Genomic DNA, 13,516 nt, shown 5'->3' with positions numbered 1-13,516 from the left:
TATTTAACATTTCTATTAATGTCTTATTGGGTTATTGACTGAGTTAAAATAACACGTTGTTGTGTGATTGTGAAACATGGGCGATTTACAGCTACCAAGAAAAGAAGCTCAATAACTTCCATCTTTGCTGTCTGCCGTGCATTATGGGGATATCCTGGCAGGACAAAATCACAAACATGGCAGTCCTCTGAAAGACAGAGATCCCAAGTGTGTTGGCACTAATCAAACAGAAGCAGCTTCGGTGGATTGGACACGTTCAAAGGATGGAAGACAGTCGCATACCCAAGGACCTTCTGTATGGTGAGGTAGCCGGGGCCAGACGACCAGTGGGGCACCCAAAGTTCCACTTCAAGGATCCTTGAATGCATGACATGAAGGCCCTAAATGTCACCTATTGCATCTGGGAGTCACTAGCTGGCGAAAGTGGGAAGTGGCAGCACAGCTTGTGGACTTTTCTGCACTACCACGATGACCATTTGCTACAGCAGCGTGGCGACAGGCGCCAACATCAAAAACAACAACTCACAGCGTCACTTGGCAGCTTCACGTGCGGAACTTGTGGCAGAACCTGCCTCTGAAGGATTGGCTTTCACAGCCATCAGCAAAGGTGCACAAAGAGAAGCGACCCCACCTAAATGGATTCTGTTGCTACATGTCCATCATCTTTCACAGATGGAAGGATGCCAACCATAAAATAACCCACAAAGGAATTTTATTCAAACACATTAACTAGTGCACTAGCAGAAAGTGTATACTGCGGAGTACTATTGAATAAAGTTCAAAGAAAAACTTGCATTTATATAGCACCTTTCATAATGTCAGGATGTCCCAAAGTGCTTTACAGCCAATGAAGTACCATTGAAGTGTAGTCACTGTTGTAATGTAGCAAGCAGCCAGTTTGCACACAGCAAACTCTTACAAACAGCAATGTGATAATGACCAGTCATCTGTTTTTGGTGAAGTTAGTTGAGGGATAAATATTGGCCAAGACATCAGGGAGAAAGTCCCTGCTTTATTTCAAAATTGCACCATGCGATCTTTTTTGTCGACTTGAAAGATGGCACATCTGACAGTGCGGCACTCCCTCATTACTAAAATGCCTAGATTGTGTCCTTAAGTCACTGGAGCAGGACCTGAACCCACAAGCTTCTTACCCAGAGCCAAGAGTGCTGCCCAATAAGCCACAGCTAACAGTTTTTAACAGAGGTCTTCTGTCTAAACTAAAGCAAAATACTTCAGATGCTGGAAATGTGAAATGAAAACAGAAAATGCTGGAAATACTCAGCAGGTCAGGCAGCATCTGTGGAGCAGGAAACAGAGCTAACGTTTCAGGTCGATGACGAAAGCTCATTGACCCAAAATTATAACTGTTTCTCTTGGCATATGGGCATTGCCTGTCCCTAGTTGCCCTTGAGAAGGTGGTGGTGAGCCTGCTCCTCGAACCACTATAACAGTTGTTAATTTTAAATCAGAGACAGATAGATTTTTGTTAAGCAAAGATATTAAGGGATTATGGGCCAAAGGCAGGTATATGGAGTTAGGCCGCGGATCAGCCTTGATCTCATTGAATGGCAGGAAAGGCTCGAGGGGCTGAATGGCCTACTCCTGTTCCTATCTTCCTATGTTCCTGTGTTCCTATGTAATCCATGTGGCGAAGGTGCTGCTACCAAGCTGTTAGGTCGGGAGTTCCAGGATTTTGACCCAGTGATATGAAGGAAAGAGATATATGTCACATATTTGTAAACAAACCATAACCCCAGTGTGAGCCAGCTTCTTCAGGAGGGCAGAGGAGAAAGGGTGGGGAATACTAAATGGAAAAGGATTACAATTAACTTTCTGTAGTAGCAGCAAAGCAAACAGTATTTGGTAAGGTGAATACAGAGAAGATATTTTTTCTGGTGGCAGAATCCAGGGAACAAAGGGGCACATTCCTAAAATCGGAGTTTGGTCATTCAGGATTTTATTTCCCAAAAATGTACTTTATTCATAAAATTTGTGAAAGAACATTACATAGCAGTTCAAATTTGACATTACACAAAGCGCAATACAGATCAGTTTCTTTCAATACAGTACATGAGGTGCCTCACTACACTTAACTTTTAAGATTATATTTACAATGTACGTTTACATTTCATCTCAAACATTCTCTGGTGCATACAGCCAGAGGGGTTTTACATGAGTTCCAGCCCCTCAGTATACTATGGCAGGAAGGTCTTAGATAGTGGCCTTTCCCCTTTGAACCTTTGCAGCGGCTGCCCCAAGCTTTAATACGTTCGCCAGCACGTGGTCCTGGACCTTGGAATGTGTCAGTCTGCAACACGGACATCTCTTGGCACTGGAAAACCAGTAAGTTTCGGGTCGACCAAAGAGCACCTTTCACTGAGTGGATCGTCCTCCAGCAGCAGTTGATGTTTATCTCGACTTGCGTCCCTGGGAACAACCCGTAGAGCATTGAGTCTTGCGTTATGGAGCTGCTCGGGATGAACCTCGCCATTCCGGAATATAGGAACAGGAGTAGGACATTCAGCCCCTCAAGAAGCACTTTTTCATGCAAAGGTTTGTGGAAATCTGGAACTTGCTGCTGCCCTAAAAGATGTGGATGCTGAGTGTCAAATGAAGCTCTGAAGACTGAGACGAACAGATATTTATTAGGTCAGGCTATCAAGTGAAATGGAGTAAATGGGAGATCGAATTAAATAGAACAGCCTCGAGGGGCTGAATGACCTCCTCCTCTTCTTCTACCCCTTCCTGATTAGCCTTAAAGTTGGCATATGGGTGTGTTTTCTCATTGCGACTAAAGATCCTGACCACTCCACCTGTCATTGGATGATGCCTCGAACAGTCAATCATTCTATAGCTGCGGCGATTGGTCAGTCTTGCAGTCAGTCAACATTTAGGTTTCCTTCCCCCCATCCTCCGTCTTTGTTGACGAATGAGGCCCCGCCCACTGGGCTGTTTCTGGGTGCCCCCGGATTGTATCCAGTGTGTGTCACAAAGATACATTCAAAGGGAATCCTGCACTGATTCTCAGTAGCTGAGTTCATGACTATCTCATCCAACCGTAAGTAGCAGTTTAAATACCAAAAAAAAACATTTAAAAAGCTACTCAGTTTATTTTAAATCAAGTTGAATGCAAAAGGTTTTTTCGAGACTGGTTGGGGTGGAACCGGCCCGTGTCAGTTACCCTTGCTGGAAACAGACAGCACTGGGATCTCTTGATGGTCAACCAGAAATTTCAGCAAAGTTCCTAACGCGGTGATTTCAGTGACATTATTTAATGTCTCAGCTCAATCGCGGAGGCAGAGAGAGGCATGTCATCCGAGCCCATCTGTGGGTTTTTTGGGGAAGTGTGCAGCAGTTAAACGCGGTGTGTCTTTATTTATGAATGATTCGAAGCCTGACGCCTCGGGTTTTGCTGCCGTGTATTTGATAATGCATCTTTAATCTATGTGTTTTTTTTTAAATATTCAAATTAATTGTTATGGTCACTGGGAAAAGGTGAAGTTATTGCAGTTTCAGAAGAACTAGGCCTGTGGTGACGCAAAAAGACATTAATTTTTGCAATTAAATGTTGTAAAACTCTATTGTACAACCTCTCAAATGAGTGTGATTTCTTATTTTTTTGACGAAAACTTATAAATGAGGGGGAGACTGGCATTCCACAGAGGGATCGCTGCAGTATTGTTCCGTACCCGATTTGCATCGCTCCTCGTGTAGCAATTGGCCTCAGTACCGCAGGGGTAGAAAGGGGGCGAGGGTATGGAAACCATCCAGGGATCCTGCTCCTGATCGTTATCCAGGGCACGCTGCTGGAGGGTAAATGTGTGGGATGGTCGGATGAGAAACGCACTGGGCTTCCCTGTGAAGCCAGCCATGGTTGAATAGTATGCTGGCAGTCAGATTCCAGGCTCCCGTGTGACAATTGGGGAAACTTGGCTGAGGTATAAGAAGGGCAGTCAGTAACTGTGAAAACCTACTGCAGTGAGTCAGCATCTTCAGCAGAGGGGAGAAAAGAACATACGAATTAGGAGCAGGAATAGGCCACTCTGCCCTTCGATCCTGCTCCGCCATTCAATAAGTTCGTGGCTGAACTGATTACTCCACATTTCTACCTACCCCCATAACCTTCCACCGCCCCCCCCCCCCCCTTGCTTATCAAGAATCTATCTACCTCTGCCTTAAAAATATTCAAAGACTCTGCTTCCAGCACCTTTTATTTATTTAGAGATACAGCACTGAAACAGGCCCTTCAGCCCACCACATCTGTGCTGACCAACAACCACCCATTTATACTAATCCTACATTAATCCCATATTCCCTACCACATCCCCACCATTCTCCTACCACCTACTTACACTAGGGGTAATTTACAATGGCCAATTTATCTATCAACCTGCAAGTCTTTGGCTGTGGGAGGAAACCAGAGTACCCAGCAGAAACCCACACAGTCACAGGGAGAACTTGCAAACTCTGCACAGGCAGTACCCAGAACTGAACCCAGGTCGCTGGAGCTGTGAGGCTGCAGTGCTAACCAATGCACCACTGTGCCACCCTAAAGGAAGAGAATTCCAAAGACTCACGATCCTGCAGCCACGTCTCCATAATGGCTATCAGATCATATTTATTTACTTCAATGTGCACTATTGAAAAAAATTCTCATCTCTGTCTTAACTGGGCGATCCATTATTTTTAAACAGTGACTCCTAGTTCTAACAGTCACTGAATGCTGTGGCTTCACTAAAAAATATTAATAAAGCATTTTTGGAATCCCTTAAATGGTTTCTCCTCTGACTCCCCACCCCTGAGAATACTGCGATTGATCTCTAATGTGTAGAAAATTGACTTTCTGTAAGTTAATTTATTCATTATCTTTCAGTAAGGAAGATAAGTGAGCTACAGGGAACCAGTTAATTTTCTGTATTTTTTTTTTAAAAAAGCACCCTGATAATGGCCAGCTTGTGTCTGTTTGTAGCACACTCTCCTTTGGGTCTAAATGTTGTGGTTTCAGAGTTTAGGAGTTGAGCACATATTCCAGGCAGACGCTACAGTGCTACAGTCAGAGCTGACTGTCCTGCAAGTGATGTTAAAATTATGTCTGCCTAATCAGGTGGATATTGAAGATTCGATGGCATTGTTTGAAGGAGAGTGATGAGCTTTCCTAATGCCCTGCCTGACATTTCTCACAACTGAAGCAGAAACAGATTAAACAGACATTCAGTCGAGAGGGCTTTAAACTAAACAAGGGGAGTGAGGAATCGAGCCTGGGTAGACATAGCAAACTAAGGGAGTCAAACCAAACCAGTCAAGGTAGGAGAGCAGAATAGTTAAATGGGAAATGAAAGTCAGAGAATGGCAGGAAGGATCAGAGAGAAAAAACCTAATAAAACACCAACAGTCAAGACTAGATGTTACAAAGATAACAAAAAGACACAACTAAAGGCTCTGTATCTGAATGCACACAGCAAAGTAGACGAATTGATAGCGCACATTGAAGTAAATAAATATGATCTGATAGCCATTATGGAGACGTGGCTGCAGGATGACGAGGACTGGGTCCTGAATATTGAGGGGTATATGATGTTCAAGAAAAATAGGAAGCTTGGTAAAGGTGGCAGGGTAGCACTGCTAATCGAGGATGGCATTGATACAGTAGTTAGAGATGACCTTGGTTCAGGAGATCAGGATGTAGAATCGATTTGGGTGGAGATGAGGAATAGTAGGGGAAAGTAGTCACTAGTGGGAGTGGCCAACAGGCCCCCTAACAGTAACCACAATGTAGGACGAAGTATACAAGAAGAAATATTGGGTGCTTGTGATAAAGAAACAGCAGTAATCATGGGTGATTTTAATCTACATATAAACTGGAAAAATCAGATTGGCGATAGTAGCCTGGATGAGGTGTTCATTGAATGCTTGGCATAGTTTCTTAGAGCAGTATGTTCTGGAACCAACCAGAGAGCAGGTTATATTAGACTTGGTATTGTGTAATGTGACAGGATTAATTAATGACCTCAGAGTAAAGGCACCTCTAGGTAGCAGCGACCACAAAAAAATTGAATTTTGCATCCAGTTTGAAAGAGAGAGGAGTGAGTCTAAGACTAGTATTTTAAACTTAAATAAGGGCATCTATGTGGGCATGAAAGCTGAGCTAGCTGAAGTGAACTGGGTTACTAGGCTGGGAGATAGATCAATAGAGAAGCAGTGGTATACATCCAAGGGGATATTTCCGAATACTTAGGGTAAGTATATTCTTACTATAAAGAAAAATTCTAAAGGGAGGACCCACCAACCGTGATTAACTAAAGAAGTTAAATAAAGCATCAAACTTATGGAAAAAGAATATAATTGTGCAAAGATTAGTGGCAGGTCAGATGATTGGTCAGAATATAAATAATGGCAGGTAATGACGAAAAGGTTAATCAGGAGAAAGAAATTAGAGTATGAGAGGAAGCTAGCTAAAAATGAAAAAATAGATAGCAACAGTTTCTCCAGGTATTTAAAAAAGAACAGAGTAAAGTGAATGTTGGTCCTCTAGAGAGTGAGAATGGGGAGTTAATAGTAGATAATAAGGAAATGGTGGATGAAATTAACAAATATCTTGCTTCTGTCTTCACTATAGAGGATACAAAAAACATTCCAGTAATAGCTGTAAATCAGGAGGTGGAAGGAAGAGATGAACTTGGTGAAATTACAATCACCAGGGAAATGGTACTGAGCAAACTGATGGAGTTGCGTGCTGACAAGTCCCCGGGTCCTGATGGGCTTCATCCGAGGGTCTTTAATGCGCCAGCTTCTGGAAAGGTTCCATCAGATTGTAAAATAGCAAATATAACCCCTCTATTTAAGAGGTGGGGGCGGGAGGCAGAAAACAGGTAACTATAAGCCAGTTAGCTTGATATCTGTCATGGGGAAGGTGTTAGAATCGATCATTAAGGAGGCTATAGCTGGGCACTTCGAAAAATTCAAGGTAATTGGGAGTAGTCAGCATGGTATTGTGAAAGGGAGATCATGTTTAACCAATTTATTGGAGGTCTTTGAAGGAGTAACATGTGCCGTGGATAAAGGGGAGCCCGTTGACGCACTGTACTTGGATTTCCAGAAGGCATTTGACAAGGTGCCACATAAAAGGTTCTTGTGCAAAGTAGGAGCTCATGGTGTAGGGGGCAACATATTAGCATGGATAGAAGATTGGCTGGCTGGCAGAAAACAGGGAGTATGCATAAATGGGTCCCATTCTGATTGGCAGGATGTGACAAGTGGAGTTCTGCACGGGTCTGTGCAGGCGCCTCAACTTTTTACAATTTATATCAATGACTTAGGTGAGGGGAGCGATGGCATGGTAGCTAAATTTTCAGATGACACAAAGGTAGGTAGGAAAGTATGTTGTGAAGAGGACATAAGGAGGTTGCAGACTGATATAGATAGTTTGAGTGAGTGGGCAAAAATCTGGCAGATGGAGTATAATGTGGGAAAATGTGAAGTTGTTCACTTTGGCAGGAAGAATAAAAAAACAGAATATTACTTAAATGGAGAACAACTGCAGAATTCCAGAGTGCAAAGGGATCTAGGTGTTCTAGTGCAGGAGTCACAAAAAGTTAGTATGCAGGTACAGCAAGTAATAAAGAAGGCTAATGGAATACTGTCCTTTATTACGAGAGGAATTGAAAATAAAAGTAAGGATTTTATGTTTCAGTTATACAGGGCATTGGTGAGACCACATCTCGAATGCTGTTTGTAGTTTTGGTCTCCTTATTTAAGGAAGGATGTAAATGCATTAGAGGCAGTTCAGAGGAGGTTTACGAGATTGATACCTGGAATGAGCGGGTTGTCTAATGAGGACAGGTTGGACAGACTGGGCTTGTTTTCACTGGAGTTTAGAAGTGTGAGGAGAGTATATAAGATCCTGAACGGTCTTGACACGGTGGATGTGAAAAGGATGTTTCCTCTTGTGGATGCGTCCAGAACTAGGGGGCACTGTTTTAAAATTAGGGGTCGCCTTTTTGGGACAAAGATGAGGAGAAGTTTTTTCTCAGAGGGTTGTGCAACTTTGAGTGCTCTGCCTCAGAAGGTGGTGGAGGTGGGGTCATTGAATATTTTTAAGGAGGGGGTAGATAGATTCTTGTGAGGCAAGGGAATCAAAGGTTATCGGGGGTAGTTGGGAGTGTGAAATTCAAAACAAGATCCGCCATGATCTTATGAATGGTGGAGCAGACTAGAGGGGCCGAATGGCCTACTTCTGCTCCTAATTCGTATGTGCGTATGTATGTTCATTGCCATCTGTGGGATCTTGCGATGTGCAAAATAGCTGCTGCCTCTGCACTTCAAAGGAGCTCCATCTATGTGAACCCCTTTGAGATGTTTTGAAAAGATATAGGAAGCTGTCGGAATGCAAGAATGTCTTCGTTTCTGGATGTCTTGCTACCTTTTTATTCTTATCAGGAACTGTGATTCTCAGCTGATATATGTAACTAAAATATTCTTGCTGTCTGCCTGTGATATTGGGGAAGATCCTGTAAACTGGTCTGACTGGAATAGAAAGCCTTTCGAGACTGCAGTTGGATTGTAAACTATTGTTGGTCAGGGTTCAGGGACATGTTTGAGATCCCATCTCGAAGATGCATGCAATGTTTTCCCTCTTTTACACTTTTTTTTTCTTTTGCTAATTTTCTTCCCTCCTCTTATTGTAGACTGCATTTTCACTGGCTCCACAGGCTCTTACAGTCCTTTGGTACTTCACCAGGTTGTCATACCTCACGTGTGATCCAGGGCAGTGAATGTGGGCAGGTTATCTGGCCATGTTGGTATCATAGCCAAGCCTAATCCTGGCATCACCCAATGTCTGCATACACACACTTTCCAGCAGAATCCCTGTCTCAGAATTGGGAGTGGGAACCCTGCTGGTTTATTTTTTTCTGTTTCTCTCGAACAGAGTCACCAAAGCCAATTGTAGCATCTTTTCTGTTACTGAGTTAGGCTGACTTAACATTATCACTGGCACCTCCTAATCGTATGGCTCAGGATTGCACTAGATGGTGCATTTAAATCATACCTCCGCTTACATTTTGTAAGTCAAGGGTAGTAGGATTCAGTCTAAGACACATTTTAGTGCAGAGCATTCCATTGACTCGGCTCAAAGCTGCACGTTGTTCTTGATGGTAATCTCGATGAGTAAGAGACGAAGCTTATTACAGCCAAATTGCACGGCATGAAATACTGCAAAGGGCCCTCATCACCATCTTAAGCCATTGATTGGATTCAAATTCACTTTAGAAATTCAATCTAATCTTACTGTAGATACTGTTTTCACTCGAGAGGGACCACCCTGGCTGTTTCCAAGTTTAACAAAAGATGGTCCCAATTTCACCCTTCAACTCCTAGCAAGTCCAAGTCAATTTCAAAATCTTGAGCAGTTGGCTTTGCTAGTTTCCAGCTCATTCACTGCTACGCTGAAATAAATACTGACCTAGGTGTCAAGCACATTTTGAAGGAGCGCAGAGGCTGATGCACTTTGTATCAGGGTAATACTTAACAATCCCACCACCAACAAATAATGAGCAGCCAACTCCAACTATTGGAGCAGAAAGTCTCAAGTGGGGGAGATTTGTAAACTGAGAAAGAGTTGTGAGGGAGGTGAGCAAGGATGAAATTGAAGAGGTAGATTTTAAGGAGGTTTTGGAGTTTGCGGGGAGACAAGAAGAAGGGGTTTGAAGAAAAGGACATGATGGCTAAAAACTGTGGCATCAGCGGTGGTGCATAGGAACAGGAGTAAGTCATTCAGCCATTCAATTAGATCATGGCTGATCTGTATCTCAACTCCATCTACTGCCTTGGTTCCCCATCCCTTAATACCCTTCCCTAACAATCTATCAATCACAGTTTTGAAGTTTTCAATTGAAGTAATCACAACACTTTTTGGAGGAGGGACTCCCAGAATTCCTCTCTTTTTTTGTGTGTGTGTGCAGAATTGCTTCCTGATATCACCCCAAAACATCCCAACTCTAATTGTTCCCTTGTTCTGGACTCCCCCCACCAGAGGAAATAGTGTCTCTTTACCTACAAACTTATTTTAAACATCTTAAAATACCTCAATTAGCAGAATGGTAGAAGCACAGTTGAGCAGAAATTGCAAACCGGGAGGAGCAGTAAAGTTTAGGCAGGTTACAAATGTTATCCATCCCTCAGGATTGATGATGTTTGATTATGTGTACACTAATGTTATATTGGATGGGGGATGGGGAAGTTGGGGTAAGGACAGACTGTGTACAAATGTGACACTGACCATCCACCAACCTCTGCTCATTCATGGTCCTCTCACCATGTGACACCTTGTTGTGGTTTCTTGGACGAGGTCCCCTCAGGAAATTTTCTGCCAGTTTCAAACCAGTCTGTTTAGTTGGCTCAGCAGGGAAACCTCTGCCATGGAGATGTTAACAGGGAGGAGGGGCGTTAGTTATGACACTAAGTTGAAAAAGTTAGGACAGTTCACCTTGGAACAGAGAAAGTTAAGAGGTTACCCAATAGGTGTTTTCAAGATGATCAGAAATTTTGATAAAGTAGATGAAGAAAAGCTATTCCCTCTGGAAAGTGAGTCAATGCCAGAGGTCATAGATTTAAAATCATTGGCAAAAGATCTAGAGGGGAGATGAGATTTTTTTTTTAACTGTGTTCCAGTTCCCAATAACTATCTGCAAAGGTGGTGGAAGCTGATTCCCTAAATAATTTTAAAAGGGAGTTGGACAGGTACATGAGAACGAGGAACTCACAGGGTTACGGACCAAAAGTGGGGGTCAATACAGGCATGATGGCTTATTTCTGTGCTGTGAGTATCTATGACACCTGCTTAATGTCAACACTTTTTTTTAATTTGAAAGACCAATGAGACATCTGTGATTGAAATCAAAGATGAGCCACCTGCTATAAATTGGCAAAACTATCCTGGGAGATGGGAGAAGCAGTGTCTCATTACACATCTCTTGGCCAAGTCCATTGGGCCCAAGTTACTCAACTTAATCCTTAAAGTGCAAGCCACTGTAAACAATCACACAGAGCTCCTGTTTTTATTCTGTTCCCCCCACCCACCCAGGTATTGACTTTTTCTGAGGGGTGGGAGTGGGAATCTACACCATAACACAGACAAAGATGGCAGGAGGATGAAAGCAGAGAATAAGAGCAAAGTTTGAGCAGGTTACAAATGCCACCCATCCTTCAGAGTACTGGTACTTGAAACAAGCTGCTTACTGCAGTGGACTCAGCCTCACTAACATAGATTCAACCTCCCTATGATGGGAAAACCAGCCAATCTCCAGTCAAGAACAAAAAAAAACAAAGAACAGTACAGCACAGGAACAGGCCATTCGGCCCTCCAAGCCTGCGCCAATCATGATGCCTGTCTAAACTAAAACCTTCTGCACTTCCGGGGTCCGTATCCCCCTATTCCCATCCTATTCATGTATTTGTCAAGATGCCTCTTAAACGTCGATATGGTACCTGCTTCCACCACCTCCCCCGGCAGCAAATTCCAGGCACTCACCACCCTCTGTGTAAAACAAAAACTTGCTTTGCACATCCCCTCTAAACTTTGCCCCTCGCACCTTAAACCTATGTCCCCTAGTAACTGACTCTTCCACCCTGGGAATAAGCTTCTGACGATCCACTCTGTCCATGCCACTCATAACTTTGTAAACCTCCGCCGTTACAGTGAAAACAATCTGAGTTTATCCAACCTCTTCTCGTAGCTAATACCCTCCAGACCAGGCAACATCCTGGTAAACCTCTCTGTACCCTCTCCAAAGCCTCCATATCCTTCTGGTAATGTGGCGACCAGAACTGTACGCAAACTGTGGCCTAAAGTTCTGTACAGCTGTAGTATGATAATTGTGCCACATTCAAAGTTGACTCTTATCCACCTAAATAAAAAGGAACTCTGAACCACCATCAGTGCTGTTAGTTGTCAGCAGCTGTGTTGCAAGGATGACAAAGGCAAGTATAGATAATGGAGGCTCTCCAGCACTTCGTGTTCATCCCTCCATAGTCTGATTCCACCAACACAGCTTTGAGAAGTAACTCAACTCTGACTGGGGATGAGAGTCTCTTTACTCAGCAAGGTAAGAGTTAAATTTGAAGCCTAATAAATGATTGGTTGACTTGTGAGCTATGGCTTTCCTTTCGAGGGAAGGTAATTTTGTGTTGGTCCAGCTGATTTCACTGAAGTCAGACCTGGAACACATGCTAATACACTCACTGTCTAGAGTCTGAGCAGTGACCTGTGTACATCCTTAAATTAATCCAAACCACCAGTGTGCTTTGAGCTTAATAAAATTAACAGTAAAAGCAGTTTGCATTTTGATGTGGCCTTGAGTTGCAAAATGTCCCAAGGATGCCAAATGCTGTGGGAGATTTAGGAGGTGGCCAAAAGCTTAATTTAAAAAAGACAAGTTTTAAGATTTTTAAATTGGTGAGTGAAAGCAAGGCAGAGGGGCTTAGAGAGTGTTAATGGGGCCATACCAGCTGAAGGCTTTATCACCAATGGTGAGGTGAAGGGAGCAAACGTACATAAAACCAGAGCTAGAGGTCCTAAGGATGATGTAAGGCTTCAGAGACGGGATGGGGGCAAGGCCAGGCAGGGATTCAAAGTCAAGAATTAGGAGTCTTACTTCAATGCTTTGTGGGATAGGGAGCAGGACAAGAGTGGTAGGTTAGTAGGACTTCGTGCAGGATATTTCACTGTTTTTATTTTTTTTGTCGTGAATTCTCACCCATCCTTTTTTTTCCTGATGCCCATACTGGGATATAACTTGGGAACTTACGGATGACAGGCCCAAAAGGCTATACCTGATCTGCAAGCCTTGAAGATAAATGTCAACACCTAGTTTGACCGTGGTGGGCACATCATCGCTGAGCTTGATGCAGTTCTTGTCCAATATCTACTTCAGGAAATGATCACTAAATACCAATCGGGAGTAGGAATCCTGGATAATATCTTTGTGTGTGTCCCAATCCTTCATTAACACAGGTTCAATTGTCCCACACCAAGTATTATCCCAGCTGACATTAGTTAATCAAGTACAAACCAGGGATTGAATGTGACACCTTCTGCTCTGATCTCTGCACTCCTCAACTCTGGCCTCTTGTGCATCCTTGATTTTATTACGCCACCTTCAGCTGCCTGGGCCCTTCTTCTTCTTCTTTGGCCTCCTAATCTCGAGAGACAATGGGTAAGCGCATGGAGGTGGTCAGTGGTGTGTGGAGCAGCGCCTGGAGTGGCTATAAAGGCCAATTCTAGAGTGACAGGCTCTTCCACAGGTGCTGCAGAAAAATTTGTTTGTCGGGGCTGTTACACAGTTGGCTCTCCCCTTGCGCTTTTGTCTTTTTTCCTGCCAACTGCTAAGTCTCTTCGACTCGCCACACTTTAGCCCCGCCTTTATGACTGTCCGCCAGCTCTGGCGAACGCTGGCAACTGACTCCCACGACTTGTGATCAATGTCACAGGACTTCATGTCGCGTTTGCAGACGTCTT

At 43.5% G+C, this 13,516-nt stretch overlaps 1 protein-coding gene across 1 annotated transcript in view; it reads left to right on the top strand.

The window, feature by feature from the left end:
• Nucleotides 1-2,951: 2,951 nt before the first annotated feature.
• The window catches only part of LOC137352537 (kelch-like protein 25), a 47,883-nt gene continuing 37,318 nt past the window's right edge, over nucleotides 2,952-13,516 (top strand). The window contains exon 1 of the mRNA XM_068018113.1: nucleotides 2,952-3,061. The gene's annotated coding sequence lies outside the window, so the exon portion shown is untranslated. The remainder of the gene's footprint in view (nucleotides 3,062-13,516) is intronic.

Source organism: Heterodontus francisci, chromosome 38 (assembly GCF_036365525.1).
Source record: "Heterodontus francisci isolate sHetFra1 chromosome 38, sHetFra1.hap1, whole genome shotgun sequence".
NCBI lineage: Eukaryota > Metazoa > Chordata > Chondrichthyes > Heterodontiformes > Heterodontidae > Heterodontus > Heterodontus francisci.
This window is presented reverse-complemented; position numbering and strand designations above follow the sequence as displayed.